Below are 23,358 nucleotides of genomic sequence, written 5' to 3'. Positions count from 1 at the left end.
CTGAAGGGATGTATATATTTGAAATCTGGCACAACTCACTGAATGTCAGTGCATTAGATATAGGGGGAAGAACAATGAAGAAAAAGAAAATATATGAAAATAGACAGATGATTTTGGGAAGCTTACATGCCTTGGGGGGAAAGAGCTATGAAATAGCTGCTAGCACCCTTGAAAATACTGCTTATGTGCCTCATTATGCCACCTAGATTTCCAGCCTGTCACATTCAATGAGGTCTTTGTGAGCCCATGATGCTAGGGCTGTCAGCCTGATATTCTATAATTTGGAAAGACTCCCACCCCTGCCATTTTGTAATGCTTCCTGAAAAGCAATAGAGGAACCTTGCTGGATATTCTAACTTCATTTAATAAGAGTATTTCATGGTTTCAGTAAGAACAGCTCTGTGTGCTGGGGCATCCAGTCATCCTCAGTACCATTCATGCTGCTGCTGCTTCTTTTTTTTTTTAATTTATGTAGCGTTATAACTCATTGCCTCAGCATGGAAAATTGCATTTGATTCAATTCGTAGAAATTAATGGTATATATAATGGTCGCAAATTCACCACCCTAGTTGCACCTTCTACAATCAGCCTCATCCATTCTCTCAGTTCTGTAGCCTCTCCCCTGAGATTCTGATTGCACATGTTAGGCCATTTTTGGAGAGCTAGATGTGTCTTCTTAGAGAAAGTGCACATTGTCTAGGAGTGGGGCAGCAGCTGCTTAATGCATCTTGTAGTTCTCCATGGAATGACTGGAATTCTGTCTAGCTCCAGAAGGAACAGTGAATCCCTCTTTCTCCTAACATGTGCTTCTTGATGCAGGATTGAGTGGAACTTGTTTCCCTGGAGTGCCCCTAGATTCTGTCCTGGCCTTGGTTTGAGGGCAAATCACTGATGAGGTGGGGACTGGCAGACACATCTAATGAAGCTTCCAGAAGCCTGCTAGGAAAACAAGGTCAGCACGGGAGTGAAGTGCTGTGATTTGGTGCCTGAAGGAATTATCAGGTGACTGTGAGGGCCCTACACTATGGGAATCAGTAAGATGTGGGATCATCTAGAGAGCCACTTTCCTAAAGAGGAAGAGAATGGATCACTTTCCTTCCTTCTTTCAACATCCTCCCCAAGCTTCTCTTTTCTTTAGAGAATGACAGCCACCTCCACCCACCACCCACCGCCCACCTCCCTCGGAGGACTATAGAATCAGGTATTTTTTAACAGATTTAGAGAAACCATTTTGACGACAGGGCTCATATTCTCCCATCTGATTTTGGCAGGTGTAATATATGTTTGGCAGAGGGATAAACTGGGTCTTGTATCTTTGAAGAGATGCTGATGGGATCAAAGCAGAATGACCACAGAGGAAGGAAGGAGAAGACAAGAGAGTCTTAGTACAGCACTCAAGTCCCAGCACCAAATTATTTCGGGAACAGTATCTTCCTCTTCCTGCCTGTTCTCTCAATGTGTGTCCTTGTTTTCTTGCCTCACACAAACATTCTGATGTCCTCAGTGCCCTTGGTTCATTTCTGTTCCTAGCTAGCCAAGAATAATTATTTCTGTTCACATTTTCCTCTTACTATGGCCTCTCTCACATCATGAGGTTACACTGTTACATTCCAAGGACTACGCACTTGATTTAGGTATATTTGCTAGGAATATTGTCCTCCCTGCTGGAAGAGAACTCTCTCATTTGGCGTCCTGTGCTCTCTCCCTCTCTCTCTCTCTCTCTCAACATTTTCCCTCTAGTTTAGTACAAAGAATCTGTAATCTGCTTTCAGTCATCACTGTTGACACACCAGAGAAATATGACTCTAATTTTTCAAAGAAAATATGAATCACGTAGTGTTCCCCACACAGACAGTACCCTCCTCTGTTAGCTAGCTGTACAATCTAAAATTCTGAGCTTGACTTTTCATACAAGCAATGGTCAGATTATTGGGACTGTACAGAGCAGAGCGCTACAGCACCAGGATATGACCTCATCTGCTCTGAGGAACTAAGTGGGGTTGAGCTGTGTCCATGTTTGGAGGAGCACACTTCCAGTGGAGAGAAGCCCAGGAAGGGTCAGCAATTTCTCATTCTGGACAACAGCCTGCTTCTTTGATGAGAACACTTCAATTGAAAATTAAAATGCAATGATAGACTCATTATTGTCACAGAAAACTGCTTAATAGAGAATAAACTCTGTTTTTCACTACCAAAGAACTAAATGGCATGGAAAAAGAAACATCAACTAAATGGCATAGAAAAAAGTTAATTCATGGTTCATTTTTGTGGGTGACATAGACAATGTAAATAATGGAAATAAGGTTTGTTTCCAGATGAACAACTTCTAAGGCATGTGTTATGGTCAGAACAGTTTTAGCTTTTTTTGTGTGTGTGTGTATGCAATGCTTTGCATGGAAATGTCCTCATGATGCCCCTGTCATTGCAAGACCTTGAATATCCTTGATTCATCCAGATAACTATTTCCAAAGCCTTCCGGTAAAATACAGAACGATTGCTAATGAGAATTAACTATTAAACTATCGGGACGGTACTCAGGAACCAGAATATTGCATGAACCAAAGCATCCCATTCTCTAGCCCCTCAAATAAAAGGAATTTATTGTCTTTTGATGACAAGGCAGAGGAAGGACATATGAAGTAGCAGAAGGTGAATATTCAAGAGCAGCACTTAAGCTTCAATCCTGTCATTACACTCTGCCTACTGAAGGTTCCCACAAAAATCACTTGGACTCAACTCTCTCAGTCTCTCATTACTCATCGGTTACTGCTTCAAGGCTTTTTATCTGACCCACTGTGAGGGGGATGCATTCCAAAGCTGAGAAAATTATTTCCCTTGAGCGTGTTCAGGTGGGTGGGTGAATTTACAGTTGCAGGCGTTCAAGAATGTATCAGTGACAGCAAGATTCCTGCAGGTTCATTTCAGCTGCCGAAGAAATGAGTCTGCTGAATATTGATTCTGTTCTGCTTTAGGTGTTGCCCTTGGAGGCAGTCACCATCCACAAACACGCACGTAAACTCATACTCATGCAGCCCACACAGCAACAGCACATTGCTCTTAGATAGATCAGGCAGCTACATCTTCTGGAATCGACGCTGGGCAGAGAACTATTCTAGACTGTGTGTGTGTGCTGGGGGAGGATGGAGGGTAATTACACGGAAAATAGAGAACATGTTTTAGTAATCTGAAGGTATTGATGGTTTAACAAGAAACATAAAATTAAAGCCTACTAGTACATACAAATAAAATGGGCAATAAAATGTATGCATAAACAACTGAACCAGTACAGTGACAATACTGGCATTTTTGTATGAAGAAATCCTAAACATTTTCGTATGAAGAAAAGGTAAGGAAGCAGAAATTAAAAGGATAACTTGAAGAAGACCATAGGTAGCATGTCAGGCCTGTGGTAAATCTTAGAAGAGATGAACAAAAAGCTAATATTTTTCTAGTCTTAGAGGAAAGACATGAACTCAGTGTAGTTAAGACAAATGAATGCCGTGGGGCAGCCTATCCAAGACTGTTGTTCCTAAAATCCATGCAATGTTCAGAGGTATTTCTCCTATTTTTTAGAATATAAATTCTGGTTTCAGAAAGCAACAAACAATATTCTCTCTTAGAGATTAACGAAGAGTATCAACATCTTAAGGGCCCCGAAGATTCTTCTACAATACAGCTCTCCAGCTGTAACTATTTTTAGTTCCATGTTTCCCAAACTTCTTTGATTAGAAGGGCTTTTTTTTGTGGTCCCAGGAATATTGTAGGAATCTTTTATGACACACAGTTGGAGAAGCAAATAGAATGGAATTATCAAAGATAATGTTGCGTACATATATCTTCCTTTTTCCCTTGCTGGTAGAACCATGGAAATACTTTTCCCAATGGCCTCAAGAACTTGCAAGTTTCTATCTTGTTCATCAACTTATCTTTAAAAAAAAAACTTTCGAGTCAAGTTAATATGATTATTTCATTTTAAAAACATTTGGGACCTGATTGCCTTTATCAAACAAGCTCCCATAATATGTTGAACATATTTGCTATAGTTTGCACTGAATCATCAAAAGGAAAACTGTGGTAAAGAATACATTATGCTGTCTAGAAGCATTTTATGTTGAGGAGCATGAAATCAGGAACCTGAGAGATCACCCTTCAAAGAACTACAATGCAATTATGGTTCAAGGTTGTGTATTGTTTTTAAGGCATTCAGTTATGATACATCAAGAAGAAGGTAGCTGAAATGATTTTTGTTAATCACAGCTTATCATCAAACTGAGTTACTTCTTGTTTGTCACAGATTGGGTAATACTTGTTCAGTTGTCTCTAGTCTAAATGTATATAGGGATCCTAGTAATAACTAGCTTAGGAACTGGCCACTGGAGACAAAAGTCACAAACAATGTTTATCACTAGATTCTTTTAAAAGAGGGAGCGTAGGCTGTGTCCTCAGGCCAGAATTCACAACATCCTATAAAAGTAGAAGCAATTTTTCTCATGAATTAAGAGTAGGTTATCTTAGGACAATCAGGTAACAATTAACCTCAACTTTTTGACTAGCACCTAGATAGCATTTAGTGAATTATATCAGTGAGAGATAACTAATTCCATGTTCGTGATATTATCAGGCTCCATGTTTTTATGTGGGTAATTTCTTGTTAGAAATTCAAGTCCATCGCTTCTAAGTCAGTGAACACATTATGCATGTTTCTCCTTATTTTGAAGTATTTAATGATACATAGTAGGTAAGGAAGATTCAGATATAAAACCTCAAAGTTGAAATATTTATAAAGGGGACAAATTTGACTCCCTAAATATGAAATTAAAACCTCCTCACTATAAAACAGCCTATAAGAGGATGTGAAAAGACAAAACAGTGTAAAAGAAAATATGTGCATCAAATATCATCATCAAAGGCTAATATCCAAACTATTGGAAGAGTTGCTACAATACAATAAGAAACAGACAAATAATATAACACAAAAAGGAAGTAGGGTATAACAGAATGTTCAGACAAAAAGATACAGGTAGTTTATCAACATGTAGAACAATGTTCCACCTTTCTGGTGGTCATTTAAATGCAAATTAAATCAACAGTGAGATATAATTTTAGCCTTATCAGATTAGTAAAAGTCCAGTATTTTTGAAAATATTTTTAAAGCAGCTGAAATCTCAATCAAAAGAGTTGAGAGGGCAACTTTCCAATAGTTATACGTTTATGTAGTATTTAAACCCTTTGACTTAACAATCCTATTCCTACTAATTAATTTTACAGAAATATTTTCTAGAGTGTTTATAAAAGTGTTCAGAAATAACAATGTCCCCTGAAGGATAATTTGTAATAATAGAAATGCAGCATTATTTGTAGTAACAAAAATTTTAAAAATAACCTAAATTCCTATATTGAATATGTTATAGTTGATTCATGGAGTAAGAAGACTAATAAGCCATTAGAAGGAATCAGGATTTGCATAATCTAACAAGGAAGCATGTCTATAACATATTGCTAAGTGTAAAACAGCAATGACAAGCAGTTCATATAATTTTATTTTTTAGATAAATGTGTGTGTACACACATGTAAATGATGTAGTAATGAATTTCTTTTCGTTTTTCTAGACATATTTTATTTTTCAACATTTTATAGAAAACTTTGTTTTTAAAAAAAGCAAAATAAAATACTCAAGCAAAAACACCTCAGATGGAATAGTGATGGAAGGATGCCATATGGCTAGCCTTAAATGTCTTTTTAAAGTAATTTCCCAAGTCAAACTGTAGGCATGATCTAGGGGATTAGAAGTGCATTAATCCCAAAACTCAGCTATCATTTCTCCATCGCTGCTTCATTGATGGCATCTCATCTTTTCCTTGGACTACTGCCTTGACCTTTAAACTGGTCTCCCTGCTTCCACTGTTGATTCATTGCAACAACCCATTCTCAACATAGCAGGTCGAATAGGCTTTCCAGCATTTCAATGATATGCTTTCTGTTGCACTCAAGATAAAACCCCAAATCCTTAACCTACCCTGTAAGGACCTATGTTATCTTGTCTTCCCCAGTTTTCCAGCCTCCTCCGATTGTATGCTACTCCTGCTTCACTAGGCTCCAGCCCTCTGGCCCCTTTCATTTACTCAACGGTACTCAGTTCTTCCCTGCCATAAAACCGTTTACAAGTTTTTCACTTTTTCCAGAATGCCCTTTCCCTGACTCCAAACCCATCCCATTTCTCCTCAATTCTTGGCTAAGATGCAGTCATTCTTTCTCACTCATCCAGACTTCCTCAGAGAGGCTTTCCTAACTAAATAATATTTCTGTCAGTTTCTTTTACTTTCAGTTTACTTGTCACAGTCTGTAATCATATTATTATACAATTCTTTGCCTAATGTTTGCCTTTCTATCAGAGCAAGATTTATGTAAGTAGCAACCAAATCCTTAAATCAAACAAACAAATAGTCTATGAAATCACTTTGTTAGCATGATACCTGGCAGCATAAGAAATATTTTGAATAAATGAAAGAATATACCAACGCCTCCCACCCTGTTGGATTCTTATTTTAAAAGCCCAGTATTTCTTAAGCTTACCTCTGTAAGCATCTCATAAAATATTCCAAAGTAAAGCCAATAGAAAACCAATCTACCATAATACAAAAGTATTTTAGTTAATGAACTGAAGTACTATTCAGGGTGAGTAGAAACATCCTTGGGTGCCACTTACAAAAACAGGCTCTGCTGTTTTCATATTCTCTCCATCCATAAGAGAGTAGGTGTCTCAACCCTGTTAAGCGTTTGTACTGTTAGAATCCCAGTGACCAGGGGAAGCTAGCATCGCCGTTTAAACTGTTATGTCTTAACTCACATTTTATTTCTGGCAATTTAGATTTTATACCCTTCTATCTTTTTAAAATGAAACCACAGCTCATCTGTTCTTACACCCTCCAAACTTAAAAGTTTGTATTTCTTTGACCAAGGAGATGGTAAATTGGGAAAACATGGGAAAACCTCCTACCAAAAGCATCACTCTTCTGGGAAGAGAAAGACAAACAGAAGTCGAATCCTGTGTTTATGAGTCAAATGTTACTTGCCTGTTTTAGATGAGTTTTGCAAAGAGTTTTATTAATGTGCAAGCTTTCTTTCCAAGTTCCACAATTACATTTGTTCTGCTCTCATTTCCCAGTTCCACTAGAAACATCTGCATCTGCATTTGATACAAGTTCCGTAAGTAGGTACTCATTAAATTTCTTTGAGTCGTATATAATAGAAACCAGAAGATGATAAAAAGGGACAAAAGAAATGAAAAAATACTTGAACAATGAAGCACTTGAAGGGATGGAGACAAAACTCCTCCAAACTCATGGATTTTTTTCTCTAGAGTTCCGTAAGGAACATGCGTCTGTTCCTTTTTGCCTATTGTTTACTGGTTAAAATTCTCAAGGCCAGGTTCTAACTGGCCCAGCTTAAAACAGGTGCCCATGTCAGTGTTCAATCAGGTATTGCCAGCCAGATCCACTTCTGTGAATGGAGTAGGCAGAGAAGGGGTGTTTTGGAAGACACCTTAATGGATATTTATGACAAACAGCCTATAAATTATACTGAAACATTTTATTGATTGATAAGAAAGCTATAAATATAGATGTATAATTCACTGAGAGACTTTGAAAGAGCCATAATCTAATAATAGGATTCTAGAATGACATATTTTAAATTTGTTCAAATACTGAGAAAGATATAGAAACTTAAAGCACATGGGTAACCTTTATGTTTGGGGTGTAGAAGGTTGACCTTTAGCAATATGGCTTCCTTTGTCTCCAGTCTCCTGCTGGAAAGGGCGTTTTTTTAGTACACATTGTGTCTTATTAGCTTTGACTTTCTCGCTTCTTGCACACCCAAATTCACACCATGGGTTGTTGTCCTCTATGGTTTGTCCCCTTTCTCTTACTATCTTTGTCACTTCATACTACGGCCCTCAACTTATCACCTCATCACCTCATTCTCAAAGATTGACATTGGTCAGCAGGTATTCCGGCCTAAAGTTATTTACCTCCTTTATTCCACCTTCCATGTGCTGCAAGATGAATCTTCCTAAAACACTACTTTTGTCATGATGGCAATCTCCTCAAAAACATGTAATCCATTTTGCTTTCCTACTTCATCAAGTATAATCTCCTTGATCTGCCCAAGTCTTTTAATGATTTGGCTGTTCTTATCCACACTTCGTTTCCAGTCTTCCTTAATCTGAATGCGTGGATCTATCAGTTTGGCCTTCTTAATGTCCTCTTCCAACCATATTCACACATCTACTCCCACTCCTGGCTCACGTTTGGTTTTGTACTGTGCTAGAATGCTATACCTCATCCCTCCTGTTCACCTATTGAATTCAGATTATTATTCTAGACCCATCTCAAGGCTTAACCTCCCATGAGGTCTACCTTATGCTTACTGTCCCAATTATTTTAAAAATTATTTTATTTTTGAACTTGGTATGTATTATGATTTTATAAAAGATTATTCTGGGCCAGGCACAATGGCTCACACCTGTAATCCCAGCACTTTGGAAGGCCGAGGTGGGCGGATCATAAGATCAGGAGATGGAGACCATCCTGGCCAACATGTGAAACCCCGTCTCTACTAAAAATACAAAAATTAGCTGGGCATGGTGGTGCATGCCTGTAGTCCCAGCTACTCAGGAGACTAAGGCAAGAGAATGGCTTGAAGCCAGTCCAGCCTGGCGACAGAGCGAGACTCCATCTCAAAAATAAATAAATAAATAAAAATAAATGATTATTCTGTTCTTTAATGTCTGTAAACAGTTTGCAAATTTAGGCTACCAATATATAGAAAGTACATAATACTCTTTTATTCCTTATTATTTTAAATATTTATTATATGCTTCCTACATGCCTGACATTGTTCGAGACAATGCAGATACAAAGAGCAAGACAGATAAGATAAAGAAAGGTATAGAAAGATAAGATAAAGAAAGATACTCCCATCGGCATTACTTACTGCAGAAAAAGATAGACTGCAGCCTGGGCAAGGTGAAAAGTGACAAGAGATGTGGTAAGAGAGATAGGGTCAGACTGTGGAGAAATTTGAAAAGTATGGGATAGGGAAAATAGCATTATTTCTTTTCCTCTTCACCCTTCTCCTCCTCCTATGCTAAACAGTATAGGTTTTCTTTTAAATGTAATGGATGATCACTGACTCCTGTGTAGAAGAAATATTATAAAAGGGCAAATGAAGAAACAGAGGATATGCAGAAATCTGGGGAGGAGATGATGGTGCCTTGGGCTAAGGTTTTAGGAATGAAGCTGGAAGAATTGTTTCACGTGTTTATATGTGACCTCTCCTGCTATACGAAGGGCGTGGTGGCTCACACCTGTAATCCCAACACTTTGGGAGGCCGAGGCGGGCGGATCATGAGATCAGGAGATCGATACCATCCTGGCTAACATGGTGAAAACCCGTCTCTACTAAAAATACAGAAACATTATCCGGGCGTGGTGGTGGGCGCCTGTAGTCCCTGCTACTCAGGAGGCTGAGGCAGGAGAATGGCCTAACCCGGGAGGCGGAGCTTGCAGTGAGCGGAGATCGCACCACTGCACTCCAGCCTGGGCAACAGAGCAAGACTCCATCTCAAAAAAAACACACACAAAAAAACAAAAAAAACCACACCACAGACAGATGATATATCTTAACCTACGAAATATTCCACAGGTAAAAACACACAGCAGATGTTCCATATATATCTGTTGGCAAACTAATTGATTTAATTTTACCACTGCTTTTTTTAAAAAATTGAGGAATAGAAGACTGATAGTATATAATGACTGAATTGACCAATTTGTTTTCGTTGTTAAACATTTCTCTTCGTCCTCATAATGGACACCTGCACAATTATTTGTTTGATTTACCAGGCAATGATGTTCAGTCAAGATGAGCCAAACTACTAAATTGAACCTTCCTAACATTTTTCAGTTTTTGGACATGTCCTCAATGTGTCACAATATTGTAAGGATCTTTAATAGGAAAATCTCAAGGCAATGTAAGATAGCTGAACATTTTTTTTCTTCCCACAAGTATATTTCTTCTTAGTCCAGTATGTTTGCTTTTGCAAATGTCATGGTAATGTTTCAAATAATTATTTAATCTCCAATGTATAGTTGTGAGTAGGATGTGCCAATGATTAAAACTCTATGTATGGAAATAAAAGTGCTGCTTACAAAGGCTGTTAAATCTCAAGACTGTGTTTTGGTGTCTAATTCATTTTTCTTTTTATAACTATAACTTGACTATTTGAGGACTAACTTTTCCCGAGTAACTTTTTGAAAAAAAAATTTAAATGTTCACAAGAGAAAGGCACCATATAAGTGAGTTGACTCAAAGACATGTAATCTGTTCCTTATAGGTAAATCATATAATGAATGCAAAGCCTAGGATGTCAGGTTTCCAGTGAAGTTCTCTTCTGAAAAATTACCGTCAGGGTAGAAAAAATGAAATAATAAATACGAAAGCACTTTGAAACATTTTAAAAATAAAATATGTGGTACTCTTTTTATTTAATAAATCAGAACAGCTTCTTTTTCCTTTATTCAGAACAATTGCAAGCCCTTGGATTCTAAAGAAAATGTTTTTTGGAATGGTTGACTAAAAGCCAGAGTTGATTTCACCAACCTGAAAACCTTCTACCGCCCTGTTTTAATTTGTACAAGAAGCTCTGTGAGAGAAGCCTCCTTCAATATTTACTAATATCATTTCGAGAAAAAAAATTCTAATGAAATGGTTCACTGATGAAAATAATGCCAAGTCCTGATACGGCCCATTGGAATGAAATCACAGTTCCATAGAATTTTAGAAGCGGACAAGGCATTAGAAACCATTTAGTTCAATTCATTTGCTTCTCACATGGTAACAAAAAGCAGGCAAATTTTTGTGACAGAGAAGAATAGACAATTGAGAGGGATCCACACACTGTATCTTCATAACAATAATAAAAAAAGCATTGTTTACTGACTTCCATGAACCCTTTTGTGGCAGCATTGAGGTTTAACCTCTGGTCTCTGAAGCTGAAGCCAATACTCTTCACCTGCATCCTGAGGCCAATAGTCTTCACCTGCCTCCTGCTTGTTTGAATATCTTCATTTTACTGTATTATTGAAGCCATTCCATTGACTAAATTGTAAACAACAAAATTAAAATGTCTCTGCAAATTTTCTATATTCCAGGAACTGTTCTAAGCACTTACAACTAGTAAATTGTTTTAATCACTACATACCATTATCATTTCTGCTTTACAGATTAGAAAACTGAGGCTCAGAGAGTTTGATCGTTCATCAAAATCCCAGAGATAGTGAGTGGCAGAGTATGGATATGAATCCACACAATATGAATACTAAATACCTGCCCATTACTTTATTTGTGACTACCCAAAATACTTCACTTAAAATTATAATAAAACTTAGACAATTTATGTTCTTAAAAATAAATAGTATATAAAATTCTGATAATGACTGCTTCTAGTTTTAAAACCCTGATAATTTAACTTTCAGCATTAGGATTTCAAATATATCATCAAAGAAAGAATCTGGGAAATACTTTGCTAATTTGGGGAACATATTACCTGATTCAAATATTCATGTGAAAGACTCTGCATCTGCTTTGATCTTGTCTGTATCTCCAGATATCAACACAGCACTTGGAATGTGATAGGAGTTCCATAGCATCTATGAAATGAATGAAGGGATGAATTATTGAATTGCAAATAATTTTTATGTGTAAAAATGCTAAAGAATTTTATTAGGGCAAATCTGGTGACTTGCAATGATTCATATAGCTTCACTCAATATCAACAAATTTCTTAAATTACCAAATTACATAATAAGTTTAAGCATTATATGTATTATTAAATAAGTTTATAAAAAATCATGTTGCTTTACTTTAAGTACTATATGAATTGAATTGTGCTTTTAAAATCTGAACACCAGAAAAATGACAAAATACTGGCAGTTTTTAAAAATCAAAATTTCGACTATCAACATAAATATTTATTCCTCTAAAAAATCACTTTCCTTCCCTTATGATCAAGCAGGTGTAATGACGAAAGATCAATTTAATCCACATATTTAGGAATATTTGCCAAGCAAAATATAAACAAGATAATACTTTTCTTTCAGTGTTTGTTGAATCCCACAATGGTTAGCATAGTGGGCAAATAAATATATGCTTAATTCATTTACTGGGATTTGTTTTATGTTGGTCTTCCCAGATATTTAAAATTTCATTACTCAATAGAAATTATCTACTCAGTAACCTTGGTAACACATATGTTTAAATACTATAGAAAGATAATTAGAAAATAGATGCATTATAAGTAGAAATTTTATACTACAGGAAGCTCAAAATATAAGAGTATTTCAAGTACATTGTTTACCATCTTAATTAGCTATTTAAAAAATAAAACGTCTCAATAGATCTGATATTTTTCTCCAGAATGAATTCTAGTCAAGTGAATCAATGCAATTGTTGGGGAAATTTGATATTCAGCCTCTATATAGCTCAAATATTTGATTTCCCTTTGTATTCTAGGCACTATTTTACAGGAAGACCTGTATTATATGGCAGTGCTGGATGATCTCCCACTAAGTAACAAGGCGGCCTGCTTCTGCTCAGCTTACCCAGCTAGAGAAGAGTAGCCCAGCTCACAGGGGTAAGGTGTGCACTACAGCTGTGCAACATTAGAGAAGCTACTGGATATTTTGAATAGTTCAAACATATTATTTATTTATTCAGTAATATTGAGATGCTTTATCTTCAATAAGATGATAATTATTTTAGATTCCCCAGCCGTTGTTAAAGCCAGATATAAATTATTCCCTTCATTGGGTGGGTGGGGAGTAGAGGGCAAGCATTGGATGGATGACCTTTAAAAAGTCCTCTCAAACTGAAAGGATGTGGTTTTAGATGTCTATAATCTAGTTGGGGAAATAACCCTGAAGCAAAGCTAACTATGAAGGCTGAATATAATTAATTGCTGAGTAAATCGCCTGAAGGAAGAGAAGCAACATGAAGTTTAACAAAACTTGTGCCAACATGAAGTTTAACAAAACTTGTGTTCAGCACATTTATTATAATGGGATTTTTAAAAAGATCTTATTCGGTGGGAACTGTATTTATAAGTAGAGTTCTCTATGTTTGTATGTTTCTATAAAATGGTGTAATAAATTGAAATGCAATCTACTTTTCTTTTTCTTTCTTTTTTTTGGTGGGGGGGCGTAGTCTCGCTCTGTCGCCCAGGCCGAGTGCAGTGGCACGATCTCGGCTCACTGCAAGCTCCGCCTCCCGGGTTCACGCCATTCTCCTGCCTCAGCCTCCCGAGTAGCCATCCCACCTGGCTAGTTTTTTCTTTGTATTTTTAGTAGAGACGGGGTTTCACCGTGTTAGTCAGGATGGTCTCCATCTCCTGACCTTGTGATCTGCCCGCCTCGGCCTCCCCAAGTGTTGGGATTGCAGGCGTGAGCTACCGTGCCCAGCCTACTTTTCTTAATCTGTAAGTACCACTGATCACTAAGTAACCAATTTGATCCCAGCATAGTTTATTGAGTTGCTGAGATTGGCTGAACCAAATATTCTTGTTTTCATTAATATCCTGGGCAGTTGGATTAATTACAAGGTTATTAACTTTCAAACAATAGGGTTTTTTTTAGATGTCTTTTTAATACTAACTGATCTTTATGATAGTATCTTTCTAATTTCAGTGCTTTAGAATTATATTCAGAGAACCAAGTTCTACAAATATTGAAAGAGCAATTTTCAATGTTATTGCTTGCTTCCTTTTATTGGTTATTGGTATTTTCTCCAATAATTTAAAACAGAAAAAAATGGGCAGTCTTCTTTTGATATTTTATTGGCCAAGCCTCTAATGCACCTCAAGTTACATTTTGGATAACATTGCCCTACATCAGAAAACAGCTCTATAATCCTTACCTTCAGCTTCATTCGTCCACTTTTGCCTTTCTTTCCTTCTCTCAGCCCTGCAGATTCTGGTGGTCATGCCAGGGTTAGTTGCTAGAAGTTCTTGGTTACCAAAAAGTCCAGAGAATAATTGTCAATCCACTCTAGAAAACAGCAGATGGCAGATTTGGGGAAATAATTCCATTGTAAAACCTAAAGGTTGAATGCTAGTTAAAAACACAGTCATGTCTCATCTAGCTGGCTTGGACATCAAAGATGGCAGAGGGCCAATGAATGAAAGTGGTAGGCCATTCTTGATAAAGCCCCTGTTTAAGAGGTCTCCTCCTGCATTAATCTCCTTGGCCCCGCATCAGAAGTGGCAGCAATGCCAGCATCCAGCATCTTTCACCTGGGAGAAAAGTTCTGGGACCAGAGAGAAAATTTCATTTGTTATTCAGATCCATTTATCTTCTCTACTTTTCAACACCTTTTTTTTTTCTTTATTTGTCTCCTCTGTCTCTGAGATTGATTATTCTTATGAGCTTATTTTTTTCTTGTATTTTTAGCTAGAAAAAAATTTCAAGTAAGTGAATACCAGAAAAATGCTTTGGGCCTCTGTGAACAGGAGTTATAAGCATACACAAGTGAACTTTTAAATGAGTTAATCATGACTTCAAGATGTACTCAGATACATTGATGATAAAGTAGGACTTCAGGAGGACTATAATAGCAGTCTTTTACCTTTTTTGTTTTGTTTTGTTTTTAAATAGATACTTCACCAGGAATTAATTCAGAATTCTTGTAAATGCTCTTGGCTGAAGGTCCTATTAGCCTTCACTTGAACATTTTGGTCAGGGTTTCTTTTTCCCATTTTGGAAAATCGTTTTCTGGTATCAAAGAAACACATGTAGTATTGATTTTATTTTTTTAAAAAATTGAATTACACAACCATTTCTTTTCTTGCTTCATGACACAGGAAAGGCTTGCCATGTCTTTTGGGAAAGGCCTGCCAGTGATCCAAAGGTCAACCTAATCTTCCTGGTAACCCTTCCAAGGGGACTCTGGTACTGTCGATAAATACAGGCGCCACAGATGGCACCATTTTATCTTCCAGAAACCTCCTCCTCTGGATAGCAATGAGTTATAACGCTACATAAATTAAAAAAAAAAAAAAGTGTGAACATCTTCCCTCTGATCAGCAATAGGTCATTCTGCACAGGATTTCAGAGCTCATGAAAGATGTCCACTGGTCAGTTCATCACAGTGTCTGCGTGCACTCCATTAGCTATGCTGTAAGGAATGCCACTTGCTCTTTGTGTTCTGTGAGGCAGAACAATAGGGCACTCTCCTCTGGAATAGCTGCTGATTCCTTCAAAGTTCAGTCAAAGCCCACATTTTTCCTTTCTGAATAATGTATGAGCTTGGTTCACCCATGTGCTGCTAATCTACTATGGAGGAAGCTTCCAACAGCTTTCAGCCTTTTTGTCCATGCCACTGAGAAAAACTCACCAGTTCATACAGGAAGACCTTGTGATCAGACTTTGGTAGAAGGATTTTGATGAAAAGGTAGGAGTGAGAGAAACCCAGAGGAGTGTGAATTGCACATAAACAGACAGGCATGCTGACCTTTGAGATGGCATCCAATTCAATATTTCTTACCTCATGGGCTCATGTGAGACAGAAAGTAAACACAGCTTCTGATGCACAACAGTGAGCAGGCATTGTGTTGAAGAAATACTCCTCCATGTCCCCTTGTGAAATGGAGGGCCCAGTCAGTGGCCAGCTTGCAAGCCTTTTTAGTCCATGATGTTCAATGTGCCCCATGGGGGTCTACTTCTATTTTTCACCTGTGTATTATTCCCAGGACCATTGTAACAAATTACCACGAGCTGGGTGGTTTAAAATAGCAGAAATTTATTCTCTCATAGTTCTAGAGCCTACAAGTCCAAAATGAAGATGTTGGCAGAGCCATGCTCTCTCTGAAACTTCAAGGGAAGATCCCTTTTTGCCTCTTCCAGCTTCTGGTGGCTCTTAGTGTTCCTTGGCTTGTGGCAATAGAACTCAATCTCTTTCTCATCTTTAAGTGACCTTCCTTTCTGTGTGTATTCATCTGTCTTCCCATAAGGGCACCAGCCATTGGATTTAAGGCTCAACTGAATCCAGTATGACTATATGTTAGCTAATTACACTTATTTCTAATTAAGCTCACACTCTGAGGTTCTGGGATGACATAAATTTTGTAGGGATATTTTTCAACCTAGTATACAACCTATAAGAATAAAGAATCATAATTTATAGACCCCTGTGCTAATTTCTAGAAGTATCGGGGAAGCATGCTTTGTGCCTAGCCATTTTTAAAATGTGGATAAAGATGCTTCTAAGGATCATATTCCATTCCTCAACCAGAGGGAGACAGCTTCACGTGTGCAAAACTACCAGCCTCCTAGGACCAAAGGCTTCCCTATACATATGTGATCAAACCCACATCCTTCAAGGGCCTTTTTTCATATGACTTTTCTCTGGAGCTACTCTTTCCAGAGGATGTTATTAATCTTCTTTTAGTCCCATAAATTTCAGTAGAGTTTTATAAATTTAGAACTTCTCAAGGTCCCCAAAATCCACTGTCCAGGTAGGAGGGCAGGAATAAAGCAGTGAAGAATCATGAAATCACAAACATTTAAAGGAAATTGAGGCACTGGGCAGCCAACCCTTTATGGAAGATAGTACCTTACATTTATTAGTTAGCTCCATAAGCAGGAATGACCAAGTATGAAACCAGAAATTTATGTGGTAGATGACTTCTGAAGGATGGAAGAATGTATTATGAGGGAGGTAGGAGGGCCCAAAACAAACCTCACCTGTTTTATCAGTTAGCTTCAAGCTACTCCTGAAGCTCAGAGTGACCTCTTTCCGTCATCTCAATTCTTACATACCAATCAATCAACATGGGTGTTGTGTTTAGCCTCTTGTTGTATTTGGCTAATATCTTCTCACTTGAACTTGTTAAATCTTCCAAGAGTGGAGGAATGTGAGGGGACAGAGTGTAAGTGAAGACATTTTCTGTTCTCTGGGTCCAAGGAGTACAGGGGGCCTCTCATGCCCAGCAGAGTGGCTAGGGAAAAGCAGGAACAGCATTCTCTAAGGCAGGTGACATGAATTTGAACATTAGAGCAAAACTCCTTTAGCTTTACCATCTCCTGCTAGAGCCTCTGTAGATATTTTTCACCAATATGTTGTCTTTCCTATCCGTTATAATGTTTTAGTTGTGATTAATAAAAGAACTCTGCAAAATGGCCTACAAAACAAGGGTTTTATTACCTCATACCACAAGAATTGTTGAGTCTAGAAGTTTCCAAGGTTGATTAATTTAGCAGCTTAATAATATGAAGGGCTCCGGTGCTGTTGGTCTGTCTTCTCTAACTTGGCTATGTTTCCGTTGTGGTCTTGAGATGGCTGAGGCTGATGCAGACATGAAGACCAGGACCACTTTCAGGGGTGGGCCATCAGTGCTCTCCTGTAGGGCCCCAGGTTCAGCAGGTCCTGCTTGGGTGCTAATGCTCTGTGGTCACTGTATCGGAATTCTTAGTAATTCTACTTAGAATTTGTGCTTTGTAAGTGAAGTATGATGGAACAAAGAAGCATGTACCAAGGGTTCAGAGCCCCAACTCATGGGCAGTCCTGCCTGACCTCCTTGCTGGGACAAGTTCTAGGCCACTTGCTCCCAGTCACTGCCCAACAGCTGCTGCCCACCTCTGCCTCTGGCAGAGGTTGGAGTATAGGTGCAGGGGGTCGGGGTCAGAGTAATGTGTGCTGTACATCTGAGTTGCAGGACGAGGCTCTAGGTGTCTCTGAGGGTACCCCAAACCCAAAGCACAAATAAAAACCACTATGACAAGTCAAGAAGGAGAGACCATTGAAAAAAAAAAAGGAAAATGTTTGATTCTGCTTCTTGAATAAGGATCTTCACATTTTAAATTTTCATTTGGGCCTGCAAATTGTGTGGCTAACCCTGGTTCAGAAATCCAGCAGAGAAAACAGATTTTACTTTGAAAGGCTTTTCTCTGTCTAGAAAAGTCTTCTTCAGATGCTTCGAGGAGATCCTAGTTCCACATAGCTCAGAGTTGGAGCACATGTCCATGCCTGAGATAATGACTGGCCAGCAATTAAGACTACTCTGATTGATACAGATCAATAGAGGTTCACTTTTGGGACAAAGATGGTCTCCATCCTTGAACTCATGGTAGCTTCAAGTATTAGAGCAAACTTGGGTTCAGCAAGTAAGGAAAAATTAGGGTAGAATAGTGGGAGGAGGATGATTTAGGTATAAAATTAGCAGTGTTTGTCACACTGTTTTCTCTATGATTTATCTCCCTTTTCATTCCATTATATCAGCTAGATAAGTCATAAGGATTCTCAGAAATGACCTAATGAATGCTCTTCCAGTTCTTTTGCAGTGGAAATCACACAGAGAACCCCAAAATCAGAAGGCAGTAAGAAAACGAAAGGGTAGCTACTTTGGTTGAAACAGATGAGTGTTGCTTGGGTCCTAACAAATTAGGAAACCATTACCCTAAAGTAAAAGTCTACTAAACCAATATAATTATGTCAACTTAAATGTTGTTCTTGAAAAATCTTTCCAAGCTACTTATATTTTTTTAAGACCTCAAAAATGTCCTAAAAATAGATGCTCGTCAGACGTATGTGCACTTCAGTTTATTTTATTTTCTTACTCAAATGCAATATTTTTTCTTTTTCAGGGCATATAAGATAAACTAACCCATCAGGAAGAGATACTATAACAATTAATGTTTTTCTAGTTTAATTATTGTTTTTACTTAGGACTGAGCATCTCACCAAGCCTTCTGATGTTTGGCCTGTGTACTTAATTTCCAAACTACCAGAATCACATTAAAATTCCTAAGCATTTGGGATTGGACGACTTGATGGAATAGCAGAATGTAACTGGGCAAGAAACTGAGTTGGAAGTTGATTTTGTTTTCTTTTCACACCAAACTCTCAGCTACTGGGCAGACAGATCTTACATCTTTCTTTACCCATTGTCCCAGAAGATTTTTATGCCAACCATTCAGTTCCAGTCACTCTGGTGTACTCCCAGAGGTACAAATGCCACCAGCTGAGAATGTCAGAAGAGGAAATCCAAGCCTGACTATACACTTGAGCTTTAGAGAAAACATTTAGCAACCTGGAAAGGCCTCAAGAAAATGTGTCCTAACCCTTCCACATTCCATCCACTGCTTTACCATGGTACAAATACATACACTGCAAAACCTTGCCCCACAAATGCACACTATAATCCACAAAACTGTGCCCTTATGCACCACAGTCAGAAACACAGAAAATTTCTTCTGCATAGGAATTCTGAAAACGAAGACCAGAGTCTGAGGTTTTCACCACAAGGACTCCACCAGGATTAGCACAGATGCTTGGGAAAGAGAGGGGCTCAGTCTGGCAAAACACTCCACACAAACTTAACTGAGCATCACTAGTGGAAGGAGAGGAATGTACCCAAGACACACGGATGCCACAGTGTCTCACTGAATCTTTTCTAGTTCTAAAGATCAGGCTTTAGTTGAGTGATGTTGGTGCACATAGGCTTGCATTTTTTATGTTACCTGTTAGGGTTTCTTGGCTTTGTTCTAATCTTAGGCCTATGGCACAACTAACTGAGGTCAGTCACCTAGAAAAAGTATCTGAAGAGGACTAGGTAAGAAGTGGGCATAGGTGAGTGCTGGATAAAGAAATTCAAACCCTTAAAATACTCTATTTCTTGAGCAATGTCTTTGTTATAAAGAAGGGCATGATGAAAAAATGAGAATCACACTTTGTCTTAGTCTGTTTGTGCTGCTATAACAGAATACCACAGAGAGGGGAATTTACCAAAAAAAAAGAGAGAGAGATATTTGTCTTATGGTTCTGGGGTCTGGGGAGTCCAAGACTGAAGGGTCACATCTAGTGAGAGTCTTCTTCCTGTGTCATAACATGGCAGAAGGCATCACACAGCCAACACATGAAACAGAGGAAATCAAGCCAAATTCATCCTTTTATCCTGAGCCCACACCCGTGATAACTAACTCACTCTCATGATAAGGGCACTAATGTTTTCAGAAAGTTGAAGCTCTCATGACCTAATCACCTCTTAAAGGCCCTGGCTGATAATACCATCACAATGACAATTACATTTCAACATGAGTTTTGGAGGGGACATTCAAACTACTACACACTTTGACCTGCTTTTTCTAGACTATTGAAGAATTGCCAAGCTGGTTTCAGAATTTTCAATGGCATTTACGTATGTTGGAGATACACAACTCATCTAAAAATCATACGATAACATTCAGAAAAGTGCTTTGTAAGGTAGGAGGGTGATTTTCTTGTTATTTGTCTAAACTCCACATTTCCAGAGTCTGGCTGAAACTGAGAGGTTGAGCGATTTGCCCTGAGTCACACGATTTCCAGCCCAGTCTCTTGGCTCTCAGTCCAGTCACCACAAAGCAGACAGCTCTAAAAAAAAAGTACCCAGAGCAGATTTTCTTAGGGTAACTAACTTCACCGAATATATTATTATGCATATAATATCAGCAGTTACAATCTGTCTGGAAACCAACATCATTAACTCTAGTAAGTCATGGATGGGAGTTCTTTGTAATGGTCCTTTTCCTGTGGATTGAATTATTCAGGCAGTTTTGGAACTCACAGAACTGTTAAATAAATATATATGAAATCTGCCTTTTATGCCTAGTCAGTCTCTGCATGAGTTTTCTTCTAAGACAAAAGGAACAATAGTAGTCACATGCTTGTGATGAATATATGACTCAGAGCTTGAGAAAGCTTGTTAGTGTTTTCCTTTCTATGACATTTAATTTGCTGTGTGTCATTACATCCCCAAGCACTGTTGGCTATGCCAATGTTATGGTCATCTTGGTGCCTGGCTATCAGGTGTGGGGTAACAAGTATGGGGAGCAATGTCAGCTTGAACAAAGAGGATGAGTCACAGAGAAACTAAAGCCCTGAGCTACTCCATGGTTTGTGTTGAGGAGAGTGATAATAGGGCAGCAGGGAGTAATTTCTAATCAATGGCAGGCCTACTTTTTGGAGAGAACTTCTTTGATTTTGTAATATTTGAATATTAATTGAGGTGGCACATTTGGCCACTAGTTTCACTGCTCACCTGGTATGAACCTGGTATGAATTGAATATGAGCATATTTTTGACCTGTTATTTCTTGGTTTAATTCAATTAGTCATTCAGGACATAGGATTCTATTTCCCAGGGACTTGCACATGTTTTTAGCAAAGGGCCACATAGTAAATATTTTAGGCTTTGTGGGCAAAACGTCCTCTGCTGGCAATACTCAACATTGCCATTGTAGTATGAAAACAGCCACGGACAATTTGTTGAAAAAAAAAAAAAAAAGGCAGTTGGGGGGCATCGCTTTGTTTCAGTAAAGCTTTATTTACAAAAACAGGAAGCTGGTTGGATTTGGTCCATGGGGACATAGTTTGCTGACCTCTGTTCTCATAGTTCTGAAGTTTCTCAACTCACTCTAGAAAGTGAAGGCAGGTCTTAAGGGGCTCTGGGAAGCTTTCAGCTGGAAGAAAACCACGTCTGGGTGGAAAAAGAAGGCAGGGTTTCATATGATTTCTAGATGAATTCTAGCCATCTTTAGAAGTCTGGGAGGGAGAGATTTGGGAAGTTCAATTCACATTAATTGTCCACTGAGGCTTCCCTAGAAAGATTGAATTATCTCTGCGTGAGGTAATTGGTTGAACTGGTCCTCTCATCACATTCTATGCATGCTTTTCACTAAAGAGAGTAGAGATCAGTTGGAGGGAGTTTTCTCTAGTGCCTGCAACCCACTGCCATATTGAAAAAACAGAACCTCACTTGACATGGTTACAGGCGCCAAAGAACGTGTATTTTGAATTTATACCTCAGTGTGTGGTAAATATGATTTTGGTCAGTGCAACGTAACTTGAAGACATAGAGACATATGGTTTGAGCTCGTGCTGTGTGTGTGTGTGTGTGTGTGTGTGTGTGTGTGTGTGTGTGTGTGTGTGTGTATAACAGAAAACAATACCATCTGACCAAACAGTAGGCTTGGTGCCAGATGCCAATCTGACTGAGAGGCACACAAGCGAACAAAGCTAACCTCAGCCTTCACTTCCTCCTCCCCCAAGAATCTATTAAAAGACTGAAAAGGACTGTTTAGCATCAGAGAGTGGGACATGATGCTAACGTGCACATTCTCCAGCGTCAGAAGCAGCAGCAGCTGCAGCCAAGTTTCAATGACAATCACCCGCTCTGCTATGCCTCAGAACATCCCAGAACCCAGAGGAGGAAACTGTAGGACTTCCCGGATGTGGGGATTGGAGCAGGAAGGGAAACAACACACATATTTAGAGCCATAAAACACAGCTGCAAGGAGGCGAAAACTGTCTGTGTTGCTCTGATGGCAGAGGAGAACTCCAGTCCATTGGTGGAAAACTTTTCACTTTTTCTCTCAAGTCAAACTTAGGAAAAATAAATGAGGTGTCAGAGAAGCAGCCTTTGATCCATGTCGTAGGAGAGGCAAAAGGCCCAGGGACTCTGAAGCTTGCTAGTTCTTCCAAATGTTTGCCTATGTAAACACAAAATGAATTGTTTATCAAGTGAAAAGCATTTTTTACATTAAATATAGAATCTTTCAAACATACAAGAATTACTAAAATAACAAACACCTGTGTATCCACTGTGCATTCCATATATATATTTTCCATATATATATATATATAAAATAAATAAATATAAATAAATACATATATATTTGACGGAATCTAGTTCTGTCGCCCAGGCTGGAGTGCAGTGGCACAATCTTGGCTCACTGCAACTTCTGCCTCCTGGGTTCAAACGATTCTCCTGCCTCAGCCCCCCGAGTAGCTGGGATTACAGGCATGCACTACCACACCTGGCTAATTTTGTATTTTTAGTAGAGACGGGGTTTCTCCGTGTTGGTCAGGCTGGTCTCGAACTCCCGACTTCAGCTGATCCGCGCACCTCGGCCTCCCAAAGTGCTGGGATTACAGTCATAAGCCACTGTGCCCAGCCAAGAAAGAAAATTTTAAAGAAATAAAATATTACAGATACAGTTGAAGCCCCCTGTGTATCACTCTCTTCTCTCATTTCCTTCACTGTGTTTTTGGAGGTAACTCCAGTAATTTCTGAATTTAATGCACGTTTTTCTCAAGAGTATTTTATACTATATATACACATTTATATACACATACCTATATACACACATCCCACATACATATTATATACATAATATAAAAATAATATATAGACCTATTTTGCACATTTCCAATTTTTATAAAAATAGTGTTATGGTAACTTTTGGTACCTTTTGTTCTACAGAAGTTTTA

At 38.4% G+C, this 23,358-nt stretch overlaps 1 long non-coding RNA gene across 1 annotated transcript; it reads right to left on the bottom strand.

The window, feature by feature from the left end:
- Positions 1-11,380: 11,380 nt before the first annotated feature.
- Positions 11,381-17,482, bottom strand: LOC102133404 (uncharacterized). Its single transcript, XR_006691025.2, has 3 exons — positions 17,258-17,482; positions 13,973-14,062; positions 11,381-11,712 (listed from the first exon to the last, which is right to left on the bottom strand). It is a non-coding gene; the product is annotated as an uncharacterized lncRNA (long non-coding RNA).
- Positions 17,483-23,358: the final 5,876 nt, after the last annotated feature.

Source organism: Macaca fascicularis, chromosome 12 (assembly GCF_037993035.2).
Source record: "Macaca fascicularis isolate 582-1 chromosome 12, T2T-MFA8v1.1".
NCBI classification, from domain to species: Eukaryota; Metazoa; Chordata; class Mammalia; order Primates; family Cercopithecidae; genus Macaca; species Macaca fascicularis.
This window is presented reverse-complemented; position numbering and strand designations above follow the sequence as displayed.